The following is an 8,999-nucleotide window of genomic DNA, read 5'->3' on the forward strand; positions in this document are numbered from 1 at the left end:
ATGTTATACTGGTATATAATGCTACCTAAGAGGAGCACATATCACATTTGATGTAGGTATTAGGGACATTAAATAGTCACTAGTTATTGGAAAATATTAAGAAATTAGATTTTGCACAACTATATTTGGTATACATAGGATATGTGATTGGTGAAATGGAGCTAAAGATAGGTCCTACTAACATGGAGGCCATCATGAAGTGGTTGGTGAGTACCAATGTTTCTAAAGGAAAGAGTGTCATAGGGGTAGTGTAGTGCCTCAGAAAATTTGTCACCTCATTTTTAGTAGCAACAACAATGGATGCTATAACATTGAGAGGAAAGAGCCTCCATCTGGTAATGGTCTGCACAAGGATTTTCAGGAGTTAAAGAAGAAAAGAATTCAAGCTTCACTTCTTGCATTATTGAACTTGTAGTATCCCTTTGAAATGAAGACATATGTGAGTGGGTATATTATGGTGTAGTGTTGATGTAGGCAAGAAGGCTTGTATGCTACCATTATGAAGTATTTCATGGGAAAAATATTAACTACTCTACACATGACACGGAGATCTATCCCTTGATACAAGCTATCAAAATTTGGAATCACTATCTGAAGGGAAAGATGATAGGAATCGACATAGATCACCAGTCACTACAATATTTGCAAGCCCACAGTAACTTACAAGAGAGCAGGGATTACAAGTGGATGGGGTTTTACAACAATTTCATTTTGTGGTCATATATAAGAAGGGGAGCATAAATAAGTTGGACGACATACTTTTATTTCCACCCATGTCAGAGATCATACTTTTGGGAAGTTTGATGAACATGGATCCTTTCATCCATGATGCATATAGAGAGGCATACAAAAAGGATGGGGACTTCAATGAGGTGTTTCAATAATTTTAGAACCAGATTCATCTACATGATGGTGATAGCATAGTTGGAAATCATCTCTAGAATGGATTGCTCTACAAATTCTACAAGTTATGTATTCTTAAATGTCAGTGAGTACAACTAATTAAAGAGGCTCACACTTCCAAGGTCGCGCGGCATTTTGGTTTAGGGAAAATATTTGCCAACTTACTAAGGTATATGTACCAACCCAAGAAGTAAGATGTAGCTATATTTATAAGAGGAATTATTCTTTTTTGTACAATAAAGCTTAATAATAGGAAGCAGGGTCTATACCATTGCTTATTTATACCTATTATTTGTTGGAAAAGAATTTTGATATACTTTATGGGTTATTTACCAACAATCAATAAGGGACATGAATGCATGTTCATGGTAGTTGACATGTTCAGTACAATATGCATTCTCATTCCCTATAAATAGATGAATAGTGGGAAAGAAACAATAAATGTGTTTTGTGGACACTCTAGGTGCACTTTGAAATCCCAAAGAGCATAGTTTTAAACATGGATACAAAAATTGTCAATGAATTTTGGACTATATTGTGGGAGAAGATAGAAAAAAGGTTGAATATGTCTATAACATTCCATCCATGCACAAATAGGTAAGTAGGAGTATTCAATAGGACTTTGGTGCAACTTTTGAGAGGTTACAATCAAGATAATCCAAAGGCTTTGAATGAAAATCTAGTATATATACAACACTCTTATTATATGGCATTCCACAGTTCTACTGCTAAGTCCTCATTTAAAAAAATGGGTTTTTTCCACCTTCACCTTTGGATATTTCATATAGACAGGGAGGAGGATTGAGGTTAGATCTAATAAGGGATGATGTAAGGGCATAAAAAATTGTCTATAATATCTAGTAGACCCATTTATAGGTAAATGAAGAATTGCATAATTCATAGTAAAAATATAAGGCCAAGCATGATCAACAAAAAATAAAGAAGTCATTTACAGTGTTAGATAGGGTATGCTTATAGTTGAAAAATTAGAAGCTACAAGGTCCTAGTAAGAAAATAAAATCTCTATATATAGTCCTTTTGAGATAATGAAAAATGTGGGAGATAAGGCATATAGACTTGTATACCCCCATACATGTACATTTACTCAATAGTGAATGTGGAAAATCTAAAATTCTATGAGACTTCCATGTGGGATCACAAAGAGGATCATGTTCTACCTTCTGTAGAGGATTTAGCACTATCTAGGTAGGTAGAGTTCACAAAGGATATACTTTTTCATAAGAGATCTAAAATTTCAAAACATGGGAAACATGATATTTAGTTGATTGGGCTAAAATGATAACTTTCACGCAAGGCTAAATGGCACTCCAGGGAGAAGGTAGAAGAAAAATTTCCTCATATCATGGAGTAAAAGTTTTTGGGGACAAAAAGCCTCACAAAATGGGGATGTATGATTTTGATTGGGTCATTAGATTATTTTTCATCCATCTTCATGCTTTTAGAGTGGATGAATTGGAGGAATCAAGTCATAGGAGCAATTTTAGTGATGGGTCCACGATTGGAAAATTAATATTTAAAATCTTTGAGAAGAAATTTAAGGCATTTAGTGACATTTTTTTAGTCTAAACACTCTTTCTTATGCAATGCCACCTTTAGTTGTTCTACATTCAAATACCTTTTCAAGGATGCAAGTAGTACATCAAATGGATCGTGCATGCAAAAGATATTCAACACAAAAGTTGTCATTTCTATTTTGTTCACCATCATTCAAGAAGATACCACATTAGCCCCATTACTAATGGAAACTAGAATAGTCACCTCACATGAAAAAGACTCTGGAAAATTGGAATTGTAATTCATACTAAAAGTTGAATGGGCCATATCTAACCCTTAGTTGAGAGTTAGACTATGTGATAAAAGGGTTCAATTCTATTTTAGTGCATTTTTTCATAGTAGAGCTCATACTAGTTGACAGGATAGAGAGAGGGTTTGTGCCCACAATTTTTCTTTAGAAAAAAAGAGAGGAGAACAATCTCACCTTCTAACTTGGTTTTCTTGTGAAATTGTTTTGTAGATCATATATTATGTTATTATGGTTTTGTGAATGATTATTCTATGTGTTTTCTATTTCCACATTTTATATAGAACATATATAAATTGTAACAATAATTACAATATCTATTTCATAATTGTCTTTCTAGAATTTGTATTATTTTTATTTAATTATGAATAATTATTATATGGATGGTTGAGATTTAACCTTCATGGAATATGTTGGAATATTCATAGTAATATTGATCAAGAGTTAAGACTTATCTCAAAGGCTCTTTTAAATAATTTATCTCAAACTAATTAATTATAGAAAAGGTCATATCAACACTTTTCATATTGCCCATGTGGTATTGATAAATCATGGTATTGCCACAAAATCTATTTACAGATTAAGAAACCATAATAAAGTAAGATAAATTTCCATAGTAAAAAGGTGTGAATCTCCACACTTCAAAAAAATTGTTACATAATTTTTAATATATATATGAGCTATATATATATATATATTTCTAAATAATAATAATAATTTAAAATAAAATTATAATCTAATTTTTATAGTTAAACTTATTAAAAACTTTTTAATTGATGAATAAAAAATATATTATGAAATAAATACTTTCATTATTATCCTGGTAAATTAAGAAGTACAAATATTTATCAATCATTTATTTATATAATCATATGATACAAACCATTAATTTCTTCGTAATATAAATATCTTAAATAATAAAAACTATAGCAATATGCAATATATAACATAATTTTATAGCTGTAGATAATGTACAGTGTGTGTAGAGAAAAGTCAGAACAGTGCATGCAACTATATTTTGAATAGAAAAGAAATAAGATCCATGGAATAAAGTAGTAAGTGTAAAGCCTGCACAGCTGCAATGGTTTGTATAAATTTATAGTTGGCAACAATGTACGGAGCAAAGAGCGCAAACACGTGTCAAGCTGAAAACACTGGTTTTAACATATTACGGTCTAGAGATATATTATACATCCTGATACTAAGAAGGCGCCGATCGTTCTGTGTCTTTTATTTATACTGGGTAGTAGTATATTTTCTATGCCTGCTTGTCTACTGCTAGCTTCAGAAATCAGCAGTAGTGGGAGGAATAATGATGAAAGCATCACTTCAGAAACTTCGTTGTAACTTTATCCACATGAAACTTCCTTTGTAACTTCCAAATTTTGTTCATTACAAAGAAAATTAGTGTTATTTACTCAGTCATGAAACCTAATGACAGTGAAATAAAACAGCAAGAGTGTTCTTTTTCAAGTGTTTAGAAAGCCATGCCCGACGGTTACACACCAAAGGGTGAAGTTTTTCGCCTGGAGTGATATAAAAAGGGTGGATCTCATATTTTGCACATTACCAAAACAGAAATAACCTTTTAAGGCATCCTTAGCTAGCTGTAACTTTAGATAGTCAGCCATATAGGTTGGTCATGTTCAATAAAGAAACGATTACAGCACACTTGAGAAGAAGTGAGATTCATTCGACATGGCTGAGTTTTTCTTCTGTGAGAATTACTGTTGGTGGCTCCCCCATTCTTGAGAACTCGAAGATTTGTACCTCGGAAAAGGCACCTTGTCTGCTTCAATGGATTTCAAGTCTTCTAAGAGAATCTCATAATGCCTTTTGACTTCCTCCGGGGATTTGCCAGGAACCATAGAAGCCACGTTATGCCAACGATCAGGCGTGTCTTTGTCATAGATAGCTAAAGCCGTCTCGAACTGTTTGTCTTGTCCGGAACTCCAGTTTGTTCCATTGTTACTGGAAGAAGCCCTTCCTGATGAAGAAGCAGGTTGACCAGCCATTATTCTCTTAGGTTTTGTATGGACACCTTGAGGGACAAGAACTTGAAAGCAAAAGTTTACAAAGGGAGAAGAATGCTGCACTTGCTTATGTTCCACAGACTTCTCAACAACAATAACATGTAACAGACAGAATGGCCAACATATTTCTCTTAGGTTTTCTATGGACAACTTCAGGCACAAGAACTTCAAAAGGAAAAATTTCTCTTGGTTAGGTTCCACAGACCTTTCAACAATAGTACCATCTAACAGACAGAATGGCCGACTTTGATTCTGGGTAAAATCAACAAGCACCCAACCTATCAAACGATCTAGGATCAAAGAAAAAAGTGAGTAAGCTCAATATAATGCTAGACAAACATCACTGGAAAATTATCCTTTCAGACATACTACTATGCCAGAAACAATGCAAAGACCTAATAAATAGAAATGCAACAGAAGTGTATACAGAGGTTGAGAATTCAATAGAATTTAGTAAAAAATGAGAAGGAAACCGTTGAGCAAATCTGATACAAAAAACTGAGTAAAAGCAAACACATATATCAGATTTGGAATAGAAACGAAGCTAGAAAGATAAATCAAACGAGTAAAACTTAGTACCGACTTCCTGCAAATGGTGAGACTGACATTAAAATCAGTGGAATTTAAGCAAAATAACTGAGAGAATTGGACATAGGAGGGACTCTCTAGACATTGCAGTTCACTTTTCAACCAGGAGCCACGGGAAGAAGTTTGTGTTGGACGCAATGACCTCGTTTCCTTAAATATAGGAGCTGCGATTCTGTAGCATTGATCCAGTTGTCGAATCTGTGATAGTGTAGTCTCAAGATATACAAACCACACAGTGGAGTCCGAATGCAGACAAGAAGGTGCAGCTGTCTACTGAGCAGCATCCACCAATAGGATTCCCTGTTCGACTGCACAGATTAAGAGAGAGAAGCAAGTAAAACAGTACTTACATTGGGAATATAGGTTTGTTTGTAATACAAGTTGATTATATCAAGATAAAAACATTGCTCTTTCCAACTGTTTCCAACTTTGCTGGTTGTTTCCAACTGTTAGGCACAAGAACCACAGCCCCTCTAAATATATTTTGGAGCTTTAAATAACGTTTGCGTTAAGTGAGTTATATCTGGCGTAGATTTGTAAAAATGTGTTTCATTGAGTGGTATAAAATGTATTGGTAAATTTTTATTATTTAAATTAAGAAATTAATTTTGTAAATATTATTGAATTAATACAAGCATAATTTAAAAGCTCATAGTTGAGATGAATTTAAGAGGACAACTATGAATTTAAGAGGATATTATTGTATTCCATAATGAATTTACTTTATTATAACAAGTACGACAAATCCAATTCTGTGATGGTGGTGTGTATTTAGTCTTTAATATATTTCTTAAAATGTGCACCAACTACACCACTCGTTTGCTCCTTGCTTCGACCTGTCGGCCAGTAAACAGTTTATATAACATACCTCAACTACCGAGTCATATTAAATGCATTAAGAAGGGTGAGTTTTGTGGACTCTTGGGGTTATTACAGCCAGTGTGGGTTTTCTTTTCTATGTGAAGATGGATATGGTGAAGAATAGAAGGGATTGACTCATCCTCTACCGGAGCACGGCTATAATTGTTGTGAATGCAGTGATCTCATTGATGAAGGTGAGTACCACACAAATAATGTTGTTTGTATCATGAAATGTGTCACGAATTACTCTTTTTTTGGAAATTGTTGGTTAACTATGGGTCATTCTACATTAAGGTGGTGGCACTATGATGTGATATGGAGTGGTGGGAGGAGGACTCATGACTTTGTTGTTTATGATTGTTTTTGGTCAAATATCTAGTAACTTGCAGTGGCTTATATCTTTTCTGTGGCAATTTTAGGCTTTTTTTTGTTGCTTTGAGGGAGACCCATAATTTACTCCAATCTTTTCTATAAATAGGCAGAATACATGAGAGGGTCAATGTTTTTCATTATGTTTCTACACAACACTGTTACCCAACTAATTTTTTGATTGGTTGTGGTTTTACACTCATTCAACAATCATTTCTTTTAATCGTTAAATGTTTGTTTGTGGCTTTTTGTACCCAAGAAATTTTCTCCATTTGGTTTTGGTATATATCCTTTCTTTTACAGTCTGAAAACAAAATTTCCTTTTTGGTTCAGTCATATCTAGTCTTTTTCCTCTTTCGTCTCAATATTTGGTTTGTGCCCCTTACCCACATCTAATTTGTGATATTTTGCCGAATGTTTTTTAATATACATTATCTTCATTGTGGGTTTATTAGTGTTATCTCTCTCTCTTTTGTGTGTTCCAATTGTTTTCTCTCATACCTCGGTTTTATTTGATATTGTTTTCCCACACATAATATTGTGGACAATCAAGGACAATGTGCTCTTTCATGGGTTTGTTGGAAGGGGTGAACCATTATTTCTTTTCCAATTGTTACTTTACAAGTTAAGGCCACTTAGATGAACACAAAATGAATAATAAGAATAAATACTTTTATTAATAAGAAATAACGAGGACTCCAATCCTCTTCTTTACAATAAATCAAATACAATAATAATTAGGGCTCCAACCCTAGATGAAGACACCAATCTCCAATCCACCACGCTCTGTACTTTGCCAAGCTTTGACTTGGACTTCACGAGGCTCCAACCTCTAGGGCTCCAACCCTATCTTCACAAGGCTCCAACCTTGTCTCTATGAGGCACCAATCTCTAGGGCTCCAACCGTCTTCCTCGTACACGCTCCAACCTAGTCTTCTTGATGACTCTTACCCTCTAGGGTTCCAACCCTATGCTTCAATTCTTCAAGATAAGTTCAATGATTCTTCAAGGCTCCCTAATATCTTCCACAATAGGCCTTGACAATATCTCCACCTTCAACAATGCCCTCAATTGATCTTCAAAACACGTACCTCATCGATGACAACTTTGTCTTCTCATGAAGGTGTCACCACTACTCTTCATGTTACCCAAACTAAATCTCCAAAGTTACCTCATGATGGCTTCAATGCATCATGGTCTCCAATAATGTCTTCGCTTAGTCTGCAATAACCCTTCAATACTTCCTCAAAAACATCTTCAAGACCCTACTCCAAAGTTGTCTTCAAAACGATCTCCAACAAGATTCCTCAGGTCTACTAAGAAGTCTTTCAACAAGTTGCTTAAGGTATACAATGAAGTCTTCCAACAAGCTGCTTCAGATCTGCACAAAAGTCTTCAAAAGTCTACCCCAATATACTCTCCAAGGATCACCAAGAGCAGCTTAAAGGTACTCTTCAAAAATGTTTCTCCAAGGTCTTCTATTCTGATATATTTTGCTCCAAAGGTGCCTTCAAATCTCTCTCAAGACTCCCAAAACACTTTCCTCAAAACTCCCAAAACATTGTTACTAGGTTGCTCCAAAGAATGCCATAATCATGTCATTTATCAGTCTTCACAATACAATAGATCCAAGCTAAGTAATTCACAAGATCTTTGTTATTACTTCTATTATCAACCTTAAGACTTAAGTTATGTATAGCAACCCAGACTTAGCATAAGTCAATTATTGACTTGTCCACAGGTCCTGAAGGTCTAGAATAAGACCTCCACCATAGATTCTGTAATTGTAAGCCCTTGTCCACAGGTCTGGTATACCATAGTTCTGAGGCTAGTGATTCTGAGCTTCAGATTTCCACAAATTTGTCCTCCACAGGTGGGTGCACTAGATCTGAACTTGAATCTTTCCAAATGTTGTAGTTTCGAGCTTGAAAGGGATTTTTGTAAGTTTGTCCAAGCCAATTCAGGTGACTGTCCAACCTCCCACAGATTTACCACAGTTCCACAGAGATTATCACAGGTCTGAAGGTTTTGAGCACAGGACTTAGGTAAGGTGTAGTTTGTAGTCAAAGGTCCAAGGCCTTGTTACTTGTTCTCTATCCAAAAAAATTGTACTAAGTCCGAGTTGTTTACCACAGGACTTAGCCCAAAAAACTAAGTTGTATGAGTGTGACTATCTGCTAGTCCGAGTTGAAGTGATGTCCTCCACAGGTGGTTGTCTTCCTCAGGTCTGAGCTTGACAGGCATGTCTGGATCTCTTTTGAGTTTCCAAAACTGGTTAATAACCCAACCAATGTCCTCTCGGCCTCCTTCCTGCAATTTTCAGACCTCTGTATTATGCCTCCTTCCTGCAATTTTTAGATTCCTATAGCTTCTTCATGCAATTTTCAAATTTTTGAGATTTCAATATGAGTAGAATTATGTAA

The 8,999-nt window shown here is 35.0% G+C and overlaps 1 pseudogene; it reads right to left on the reverse strand.

The window, feature by feature from the left end:
* Nucleotides 1-3,867: 3,867 nt before the first annotated feature.
* On the reverse strand, nucleotides 3,868-5,478 carry LOC149245143 (protein RADIALIS-like 4 pseudogene; annotated as a pseudogene).
* Between the last annotated feature and the right edge of the window lie 3,521 nt (nucleotides 5,479-8,999).

This window comes from Pinus tabuliformis, chromosome 7 (assembly GCF_031772625.1).
Source record: "Pinus tabuliformis cultivar Carrire ecotype Pingquan chromosome 7, CPIR1, whole genome shotgun sequence".
NCBI classification, from domain to species: Eukaryota; Viridiplantae; Streptophyta; class Pinopsida; order Pinales; family Pinaceae; genus Pinus; species Pinus tabuliformis.